The 11,864-nt window shown below is 42.7% G+C and overlaps 1 long non-coding RNA gene across 1 annotated transcript; it reads left to right on the top strand.

The window, feature by feature from the left end:
• Positions 1-1,881: 1,881 nt before the first annotated feature.
• LOC125945515 (uncharacterized) lies at positions 1,882-9,391 on the top strand. The gene is made up of 4 exons (XR_007466958.1): positions 1,882-2,124; positions 6,947-7,030; positions 9,004-9,104; positions 9,164-9,391. It is a non-coding gene; the product is annotated as an uncharacterized LOC125945515 (long non-coding RNA).
• The last annotated feature ends 2,473 nt before the right edge of the window (positions 9,392-11,864 follow it).

The raw sequence follows: 11,864 nt of genomic DNA on the forward strand, positions 1-11,864 counted from the left end.
AAACTGGTACCAATTCCTATCCGCATTTAAGCATTCTTGGTCCAATGCTGGTGTTCTGTCTGTGACCGAACTTAGTACGACGGCTCTTTTCCAACCCTGTTCCCTCAGTATAGCGGGCGCTGCTGTACCCATTGCTGTTGCTCATCCATGTGCGCTATGGCTAAATGACTGATTCATCCAGGAAACATCGAATATATCTTGTGCCACTGTTGTCGCCTCGACAAACAACGCCAGGCTTTTCGTGTGCCTTGTGTAAGTTAGATGATCGGCGTTTTTTAGAAACAAAGATATTGGGACCCTGGCCTCACAGCTCATCTACTCAGAAAACCACGCGGGCTTTTCTACAGCACGTGAAGGCGACAGACAGCACGTGAAGGCGACAGACTTCACGTGCTGTAGACTTCACGTGCTGCTTTCATTCCTCCATTTCACCCTCTCGTAGGGCGAAATAGGGGCGAAATCATTGCTGTAGGTGTAAATTTTCGGCAGCAACACGATTACGCCACTGCCGAAAATTTACCCCAGCAGTGAAGTAGAATACACTTGGTTACTGCAATATTAGCTGTTTTTGTCTGTTTGAGGTCTGCGTCACCAGCTGGCAGCACCGTACAGGCCGCTCACGTTTACGGGTCCGCCAAAACGCCCCAACTCCCGCGTTGCTCGCGTTTACACGATTACCTGACAAGCTAAACCTCTCTACTGACTCGTTTTTTATTGCGATAGCAATTATACGGACGCTTCAAGCGGATTTCTGCCGTCGGCGTCGCCGTGAGGTTCCGCATAAAGTCCAACGGAGATAAAATCATCGCCGCGCGCCGTATGTGCGAGAGAAGGTGCGCGGGGGACGCGCGCTATCACGGAGAGCGAACGCACGACGGAGAGCAAACGCGACGTCCGTCGCGCGAAAGGCCGTGGGGGTATGGGAGGGAGCGGGGGCAACGCTGTGCTGCGGCACCAAATGCGTATCTTGCAACCGGGCGCAAGGGGAACTGGCGACGCAATCTCCCACGTGAAAGGAGCAATGCGGGAAGGCAGCGCGGGAGGGGGGGGGGGGCGGCTTCTACTCTTACAACAAATGCGTTCTTGTACTTTGTGCCGGTACGGGCTGTCGGTGTTGTCGCGCGCACCGTATCTTGGAAGTGATCTACACACGGCTCTACCTTTGTATGCACTGTGCATTCGCCCCTCAGTTTCCGTTGAAAAGTAGACCGCACGAACCTTCGCTCGCTGCGGCGGCCACGCTTCCTTACGCCAGCGTTTTGACAGTGGTTGTCTGCGCTGGTGATCTATTCATGTTTGCTTGTGCGCGCTAACACCACGCTTGTTAAATCAGTTAGTAAGCGAATGTGTCAGGTTTATGCGGCCGATAAACTACTATCCCTACTCCTTATAGCTCTCTACTAATTTGTTATCGCAATTGATGCCTCCCCTTTCGGGCGAAACTGCGACATTTTTTTAGCACCGCGCTGCTTCAGAATCCTCTACTCATGAAATTATTCACGAGACGTGTTTTTAGTCGACGCAGAATGCCTGATGCTATGACGTTGAAATATGCATATCGATGTCTAATAAAACATTTTCTATGCTGAAAATACAATTGTATTGCCAAGCAATGCATACCACAGTATAATATTGACGAGAGCAGAGTGGCGATGTTGATACATGGCCAAAGTTTAATATCTCGAAGCAAGACAAACATTTGTGTGCCTCGCGTCCACAATTCTTGTGTTGGTTTGCACTTTCACTCTTAAGCCTTGATCGGTACTCAACAGATAGAAAACAAATCTGAAATCCGACAAGTTACAGCAACACACATATTTTCCATTGTGCATTGTCCGGGCACAAGTACAAGACACTGCGGGCAAGAAGCAGCATTTTTTCTCATACACGCTCCGTTAAGAATGCCGACGATTTTGAGCACTAATACTCTAATCACTTTCGCTGGATTTGTGCTTCTGTGCGCGATACAAAGTGAAGGCCCCTTATCCGCGCTGGCAGATCCATATCCTGGGCCAGGTCTGCCAAGGAAAAACTCCGCAAAGCGAAGTGGAATGGGTCAGCTAGGTAGCACTGGAGAACTGTCAAATAGTCATGAGCCTCAACCACGAAGGGCTATACAAAGTGGTACGTATTATTTTATTTTATTATTTTGTACGCAAGTTATCGCTCGAACAAGATAATATTCTCTTCTCCTATGACGCCAACGGTAGAGTAGTGAATCCATCAAAGTGAGTTTGCAATACTTCGTCTTGTACATGCGGGCGCATAGTAGTAACTTGTAAACATGCAGCAAACTTTGAATTTTCAATTGCGTACGAAGTGGAAAATGATCTTTTATTTCGATATTCACAAATGCTTTGCACATAAAAGCTTTTATACACAAGGACGGCGAATGTTTTGTCAGCACTCACAACGGTATTGTCAATGGCGGGCACGAAAATGTGACAAAACGCGAGAGAGAGGCTACGCGACTGTCTAATTGGTTATACTACATGCAGAAACTGAATCGGAGAGGGAAAGAACGAAATAGAGAGCTTAGATCAATTACATGCACTACACACAGTGCAGTGCGTCATAGTATATGTTTGCTTTATCTGCCGCAAGATAGCCCTTGTGAGTTTCTGGAATGATGAGTGAGGCCACTTGGGAACAGCGTTTTCTTCGGTTGAAAGCCGATCATCCTGTGTGTTCGCATGAGAGAGTCTTTCATTGCGCGCGGAAGTGCTAAAAGTAGCAGAGTAGGCTCTTGATGGACTCCACACATCAGTACAGCGCGCACATACGTATGTCAGTCAGCCATTCGAAAGCCATAAAAGTATGAATTAGAGACGGCTAATCCAACGCACAACCAAGAAATCACTGTTGCTTCACATGGTCAGAGACTTGGACGTATCTGCAGTCGGTAATGACCGCTCGAGGCTATGTAGGCTATAGGTGCAGTTTTTTTTTTTTTTTTTTGCATTCCAGTAATGTAGAGTGTTCATACGCACAGGTTTCTGAGTCTCTCTCCTGAAGTGGCTGCTGTTCTTTGTGGTTTAAGAATTTTTAGCGCACTAGCAAGGGCACTTCGGGCACAATAATTGGTCAGCTGTTTAACAATGAGGCCACAACGGCCCTGCACCCACTGAAAAGGCTATGCTCTTGATTACCAGCGTGAATGAAAATTTTGTTGCATTTGAACAATAATCGGTTTTAGTTTGCACGGAGTAAATCTAGCACGCTTTGAAGCACTCCTTTGGATTTTTGAAATATTGTACATTTGCAAAATGGCTGTTTCGCGTTTTGTTATTCTACAGCTTCAAAAAGAGTGACAAATTAGGATCCGATGGATGCCGTGACGCAAAGAGTTCAATCTTAAAAAGCAACAGTGCCTGTACAGCTTCTCGAGACCAACCTGTCTGTGTAGAAAGTTAAACGTGCACTCGATAACTGTATAAGCATGTAGTAAGGCCAATGTGACCGGATTCAGATGTGCTAAGGATTTTTTAACCTTCTTACAAATACCTGAGGCACACAGGGCAATTTCTCTTTTCATGTTTTTATTATTTCGAGGTAATAATACTTTACCTTAAGATATTGCACCAAAATACTTATAAAACATTGCCGCAGGCCTCCGTACCCAAGTAACACAGAACGTAGCGTAAACGTTGCCTGATTGTAACAAATGTCAGGCAACGTTAAACAGCCAACCTCAACGTTGAATGTACGTTGCCAGCTGTACGTTCAAGTGATGTCACAAATAAATGTCACAGCAACGTCCCAACACCCACGTTGTGTCAACGTTGCATGTAAACATCAATTTAACGTGTAAATGGTATCAATGTAGCAACGTTACAAAAGAGCACGTTCCCAGAACGTTGCTGGATGTCACCAATACTGACATTAATGTGATGCCAAGCTGCTGTAGCATTTCGCATGTATAAGTTCATGCAACTATAAGATATTTTCATTTTTAACTGAACATTCATCTTTGTCATACAGTGAGGTATGGAGCTGTATAGTGGTTATGCAGTAATTAATATCTTCTAAGGAACACCATGTTCAATTATGTTTATTGTGCTTCTCCACAGATAAGATCTGCTCAAATTATATCAAATGGCAGAAGCATTCACATGGAAAAAATGCTAATTGTTGCAATGGTTCACTTATAGTACACAAAGTTACGCATAAAAGTATTCCCTTCTTCCACACCAAATGCACAAGACTTTGTGACTGCTTGCACGCCACATGCTTCTAAACGAAGAAACATTAAGCAAGGACCATCATGAATAGGCACAAGCCCCATGATACGAGCTGCATAAAAATGACGAACACATCCACACTGCACAGTGGATACACACAGATCATATCTACTTGTCCATATGAAAAACAGTGCATTTTTTTACTTCATGTATGGTTTACATCATAGAAACGGCACTAGAGCAATAAAATCACGAGAATAAAAATCACGGTCATTATAATGACCATGATTTTTATTCCACGTGCTGAAGTAACGATACCAGTCACTTCTGAGGCGACACCATGTTAGCAGGGACTCCCAGATTGGAGGCTTTTTCTCGCGACATTAAGATGACCTGTTTACCTATAATCTCTCCAGACAATGCAGGTCTCTGCCACAAAAAAAGCTTACGAAGACATGCTTTTGACTACAAGATTGCAGCGTGTTATTAGATGCGCACCGTTACAAAGGATACGAGATATCTACAAAAATTATAAAATAAGCCATGACAACTTCCGCAATCGTTTTATCTCACGCGAAATAAACTGGTTAGTGCACCAATGCACGAAAAGTTCTGCAAGAAGAATACACCGTGGTTAATAATAAAGGACGTTACACCACGCTTGCAGTTTGCAGACCTCATCATGCAGATATCGGCTACCTTTCTAAATATTGGCTATATATTTGTAATGGATTCTACGATCGACAGGGAAAATCATTTTGTAAACACGTTCCGCGTTCAGACTTCGCAACAAAGCTTTTCTAGTGAAGCTCAGAATACAGCTACCCTCCTATCCATTTTCCTGGAAACAAGCAGCAGTCGAATATTCGTGTATAGCAAACAATCAGTCAGCAAAACCTCCGACAGCCCAATGCTCGTTTATTGCTGCGCGCCGCTCTTTGAGCATGTTGCAACGTCACAGCAAGCTTCCACCATACATTTTGACGCTAGACCGAAAGCCCACGTAGCGCTATACTTCATTGTTCTTCACCACTACTTGTGAAAAAAAAAAAAAAAAAACATTCTGCATCAGGCAAAGCGGGAAAGGTTCTTTCTTACTTTTTAAGATCACTTCAAACACATAATCTTGATTCAATTTACTTGTACACAGCAGAAGGAAAACTTGACTATTGTAACGCAGTACAGTCAAACCCGGATATATCGCACTCATATATAACGAACTATTGCTTATAACGAACAGCAGTAAAATAAAGTTTAAAAATTTAGGTATAACATTTTTATTATTTATATCGCATTAGCTATATATCGAACTTTCTGGCGAGCCCCTTCAGATTCGATATATCCGGGCTCTACTGTAAAAGAGTGCAAGAAGCAAGGGGCTGATGTTTCATGCGATAGCTATTCTTGGCGCGACTCCGCCCACTTTTTTGAATCAGGCCATGCACCTGATCGCCAAACTAGTGCCAGCAGTAAAAGAAAGGCAGGACATATATTCAAGTCATTGGTTAGGTGCAATCCAAGCAACTTATGACTGCGATATACGGCTCTGAAGCACTGATGCAATGATGCGTTTTTTTCCCTTCTTTTATTTATATCGAAGAATTTCCCGCAGAAAGCAGCTGAGTTAGACTTTTATTGTTCTTGTTCACAAAAAATTTAGCGGTTAGCAACAAGAAGCCCTCGAAAAATGCGAAACCTAGTTATTTCGTAGCACTGCGGTGTGCCGGGTGTGTTTGGTATGCGAACTTGGTAAACAGTTTTTCGCCAGCAGAGAAACACAAAAGAGAGACGTAGAGACCACGACGCGCTAATTGTTCCCGTTTATTCTGGAGAGAATTCATATATTTATACACAATGCGCAAGCTTTTCGGGATTTATATAGGCCTCTAAGTTGAAAGCCTCCGAAACTACACGAATATAAATTTATACCGTATGCGCAAGAGGTATACGATGTTTGAAATTGAGAAGGTATGCTTCGTACGTTAGCATGCGCAATTTTTTACTCGCTTCAATAGGCGGTGGATCAAATATGCAGCACCAAAATTGCTTGAAAAGTCTCTGGTTTAGTCGCAGTGAACGTATACAACAAACTAAACTAAATTCGGAGGTTTAACATGCCAAAACTACAATACGGTATTAAAGCACACCGTAGTGGGGGACACCGGAGTTGTTTTGATCACCGAGAGTTCCCTAACGTGCACCTATATCAATGGACATCAGTGATGTTGTATTTCACTCCCATTGACAAATGATGGTGCCGCCGGGATTAAAATCACGCCCTGAAACTCAGCTGTGCAACGTCATAGGCACTGGTGTTCATACTGCGAGTACTTTCTTCCCCCTCTCTCCTTTCTTTCCATCCCATTTAAACCCCTTCCCCGCGTAGGGTAGCAAACCGGACGTGCGTCTGGTTAACCTCCCTGCCTTTCCTTTCTTCTTTTTCCTCCTGCTCCTCATACATCGTGTAATAGAGCACCGTGATGTTCAAGTGTAGCAACGTTTTCTCGGATTTAATTTAATTTTATTTAATTTAAGCAGAAGTTATTTCTAGAACACCTTTTATTTCCTTTTTTGATTCACCTTTTTTCTCGCTACATGAATGTTAGTTCCTACCAAAGCGAACGCAAACTTTAATGCATCCTTGTCCGTTAACCAAAAAGACGTCAACTTACTATTTTTCTGGTTGCTTTTGCTGCTGTTAGTTTTCTTTATATGACACCGCGTAACGGCTATCCATCATGGTGTTAGTGAAAATGTTGTTGCAGGTAATCACCAAACAATGCATACAAATATGAAAACAAAACAACAAAAGAAAAGTGCTGGAACACCCAGCCGGCATGCACGGAGCGGTAAGTAAATTATTTATTTTTATTTTGCACTTGCCGTACATTCAGTTAGTTAGCTGTAGCCGGTTCTAACCTGTTTAGAGCTGGTATAACCACTAATTTAATAAAGCTTTATTTCTCTCCGTAATTGTGTACCTACGTGCATGCTACAGTGCGCATCGAAAACGCTGATCGTGTCGATGATGATTTTAAAGCGCTTCGAGGCCTGTAAATCAGTAAATGTTTGCACAATATGGGCGACATCTTATTGCCTAGAGCTGCACGGATGAACCCACGTTACTTTCCAAATAGCCTCTCAGCAATACAATTATTCTGAGCGACATGAGAATGGTAGAGACCGCTTTCTTTGACAAAATATTTTTACGATGTCACTTATGCAATCAAAAAAATAATTACTCGCTTGCACACATAACTGTTTTAGTTGTACATTTTAAATTTATTTAAAAGCTGCACTGGTGAATAATGTCTTCTTAGTAGCTATCATGTGGTAACCACTTCGGTGGTTTGTTCTTATGAATAACATTTATGCGTAAATAGCACAAAACATAAGAAATAATCAGGTGCCTACGCAAGAACGCTTGGTATACCGAGTCATTTCTGCCGCCCAGCGCAGTTTTTCCCACGGTACTACAGCTGCTGCTGGCATCATGAAGTTTCAAGGATTCTTCAGCCGCTTAGAGCAAACAACACACAGAACTTTGCCCCTCATTGGCGGAGTAAACACGTACAAGCTAACCAATAATGTATGTGCTAGCTCGGTACCTTTAGGCTGGCTCACGTGTCCTAATCACGCCGTCAGACACTTATGTTGAAGACATACTCCAAGGGTGGACGCTCAACGATCGTATACATTTAGACAGGAGTAATTTTTGCACATAATAATGTTCCAAGAGACCATGATGAAAGAAACAAGGTTGCCAACATCAGCTGTTGCTTCTTCAACGAAACCATCGCAAGGACGTCCGGGTCAATGTGGTCTACGTAGTTGACTCGCCGGTCACAATACTCCATCTATACTACGCATGCGCAGCTGTCTTTCGCTGGAGATCTATGGTAAAGTGCAGATGACATCCCCGAATGTTTTATGTTTTGACACTGGAGAATTGCGTAGCCATGACGCGCAATTTGAGAAAAACTGGTACTTGCAATTATTCTTAATAGCAGATGCGCATGGTTGTCCCTACACCGGACACCTTCACTTGTATTACATTTGCTCGTAGGTTGTAATTCTTGCATTTAGTAGGAGTATCTCAATGCGCTTTCCTCGACACCTGAGGTTACTCTTATTATGACGGAAATGTTGAGAAAATATTCACACCCCTTTATTTCTGGCTCGCCTGCAGCGATTTTATAGTAATGGACCATTTAAATAATAAAAGCTCAAACCAACAAGAATAGAATCACACCTTGGATACACTGCGAAATATTACACAACACTTATTATTGCAAATTTGTAATTAAGAATTCTATGTGCTTTCATTGCCATCAGAGATTGATGTAACAGAAGTATTTTTTTTCAATGCCTTCGTCTTGTCTAACAAAAAAGAAAGCGAAAAATATAAGCTATAAACTAATCAAGCCTTGCAATGACGTCATATGCCAAAAAAATAGGGCAAGGGTTGACAATGGAAAGGTTACTAAAACGTTTATATATGTATTACAACCGGTGTATGACGGTATTAGCGGAGTGTGATTAAGCGACACATGTAAAGGCGATCAACTGGATATCGCTATGTCAATAGTTTTTCGGGCGCCTACAATCTGAATAGCAATATAAGGAAAGCAACGTCGTGTTCAAGAAGTAATTTTGCCCAGAATGATAATAAGGTAGAACTTGGTAAGTCACAACGAAAAATCATGGCTGAGCTCCTTTGGGGAGCTTGGGCTCCATTTGAGGGATAGTTCTAGATCGTCTCTACTCTTTTTTTCCTATTCTTTCGAATTTTTGTTCTAATTGTAATACATTTCTACCGCAGCGGAACGCGAAGCGAGCCGTCTAAGAAGAATTAAACAGTTAAGCAGAGGTTTAAGAGTTCCGACTCTCTAAATCAGCATCCTCATCACCATTTGACAGAATGTAAGTGCAAAAGTAAAAAAATCTCCGCATATTCCTTGCACTCTCCTTTCCTTTTTCAGGTTTACATATACAAAATCTGTGACATCTGACAGCTTTCAGTCTAGACAGTCAATGGCGTTCCTCGCAAAACGGTGCATCTTGAAACAAGGGTGCTTACGTTTGCCGGCGTCCAAATGTGCCATGCAGGCCAAAATGCTTAAGAAAAATTGTAATTCAAGGAGCAGCACCGGCGAACCTTATTGACAACTTGTAGCGCCTGCCGTACAGACAATGCGTTACAAAAGGGATGTTAATAATAAAAGTCTATGCAGAAAAAAAGCATTCCGCAATGTCAAAGTGAATTCCGCTTCCAGTGAAGTTTCCATGCTGTACTTGGGCCCTTTCCTGAGAGTGGACAGTATTCTCTCGGGCACCACAGCGATATGGAGTTGAGGTAGCGTTCTCGGCTCCCAGCAAGCTCGCTGGAATATGCTCGCACGTATAGGGAGACGTATACAGATAGGTTCCAAGGGTGCGGAACAAAGCACACCAATTCCCACATAAAGTGCAGTGTTGGAGTAATGTATCAGATATACCTCTATCATGCGGCAAAGTCTACGTAGGCCAAACAGGTAGGTGCGTGAATGTACGCTTGCGTGAACATGAATTGTCACTTAAGAATAAAGCAAATGGGCACCTTCCTGTCCACTGCCTGGCATGCTCGTGTAAGTCGATCGTGAAAATACGTTAAGATTTTGTGCCGCTGCCGAGATAGCCGAGCGAGAGAGCTACTCGAGGCGTACCATATGAGAAAGAAGGGACAAGATTGTGTCAGCGACACCTCAGTTTATCTGCACAACAGTGAGATGAGGTTTATTGACCAGCGTAGGTAGGTTGCGTTTGGCATAAACAATGTAGTTTTTTTATTTATTTTCTCGCGCACGCGCAGTGGTGTATGCCTGGGTTATACTTATATGTGGTCTTTGTGGTATAAACTTTAGTTGCAAGTCTGCGCCCGTCCTTGTCCCGTGCTGTCTCTGTGGTCCGTTTTTTCGCGCAGTTAAACAATGTTCGCTTCTTAAATGGAAATTGGGCAACCATCTCACATGGTACTGGAAACCGTTGTAAACGAGATAGACATAGCGAGCAACGCGAACAAACATGGCTCGCAGGGACCGATATAAGCAAGACGAAGGTCAAGAGAAGAACCAGTTATGGCGTTAGCGAGGAGGTGGAAGCACAGCTGGAAAAGATTGAACTAATCGGACACAAATTGAACTTAATGCAACAAGGCAACACGTGAACAGTTTAGAAGTCTGGACATGCAGGCCATACGATGTCAACAAACGTACACTCCACGCGTCGCGCACTGCGTATCCACAACTCCAGCTTGCCATGGCGGCAAGGCCACGTCAAGAACCGAAAGATGATCGTTCCCGGTAAACAGTTCAAGTAATTATATGAGTGAATTATATTAAACAAAGCTTCGGCTTAAGACTGGCTCATTGCTTCACAAGGCGTCACCTGCAACAGCATTCGTGGCAGCGCCTCGTCCCATGCCGCAGCGCCAAGGTCGTGCCCTACGCTCCTATTAATCACACATACACTCAGCATTCTACCAACGATAGATGGTGCTTTTATTCGATGGAATAAAAATGTCAGAATTTTCGGGGGATCGCTCAGAGTTGAGCAGTTCTTTGAAGCAAAGCTTGATCTGCAATTACTAGAAACATTCTGATGGTTGTTGTCTACCGCCCACCGCAAAGTGCGCTAACAGGACTGCTTGATTATATGGACTCAGTACTTGAACTTCCCAACATGAAGAAATTGCACTCGATTACTTTTGGTGACTTCAATGTTGACTTACTTTCAAAAAGTAATGAAAGTATTCAACTCATTGAAACTGCTAGAAAATGGTTGTGAAAACCTTATTGAACTTCCTATTCGGATAACACCGAATTCGAAGACATTGATTGATTTATGTTTTACTTCGGTCACAAAAATGAAATATGTTCCGGAGTGCTCAGTTCTGGTATAAGTGATCATCTGCCGATTTTTGCTGCGTTACCATTTCATGTGCGCACTGATCAAAATCGCTACTTTAAGCGACTCATAGATAACCAAAGCATACGGCTATTTCAAACTTCGCATTCCACTACGAATTGGTTTGATGTTTATGCTCAAGCGAATCCCTCTGCATCATGCGACCTATTTGTGTCCAAAGTGAAACAAATATATAATGAAGCATTACCTTTCGCCCCTGTGGTCAAGCATAAAAAAGCTAGAAAGGAATGGGCAAATCATGAACTATATAAGCGATATGAACAGAGAGACAAATTATTCACTAAATTCTTAAATACCCGTGACCCTGAAATATTTAAAGAGTTTAAACAAGTCAGGAACAAACTGAACAGTGACCTGAAGAAAGCGAAATCTGAGTACTACCCGTGTCGATTTGAAAGTTCTATGAGTGATGGTCGTAGAATGTGGAACATATACCGCGAGATAATAGGCTACTCTACACGGAATGTGCCGTCCAAAATTGTTGTAAATGATGTTAAATTTTGAGGAAACAGCGCAGCTAATTTATTTAATAATCATTTTATCAATGCTGGTGCTTCAACTTCTACATCAGATTTTTTTCCCAAATCGAAATAGTAAGAGTTATAGTGATAATCGTGTCAGCGAGACGATTTTTCTTACACCTACATCTGAAAGCGAGATTTTTTCCATTCTCAATTCTTTGAGCAACAAATCAGCCGCTGGTGAGGATGGCATCAA

The sequence above is a fragment of the Dermacentor silvarum genome, chromosome 5 (assembly GCF_013339745.2).
Source record: "Dermacentor silvarum isolate Dsil-2018 chromosome 5, BIME_Dsil_1.4, whole genome shotgun sequence".
Lineage (NCBI taxonomy): Eukaryota > Metazoa > Arthropoda > Arachnida > Ixodida > Ixodidae > Dermacentor > Dermacentor silvarum.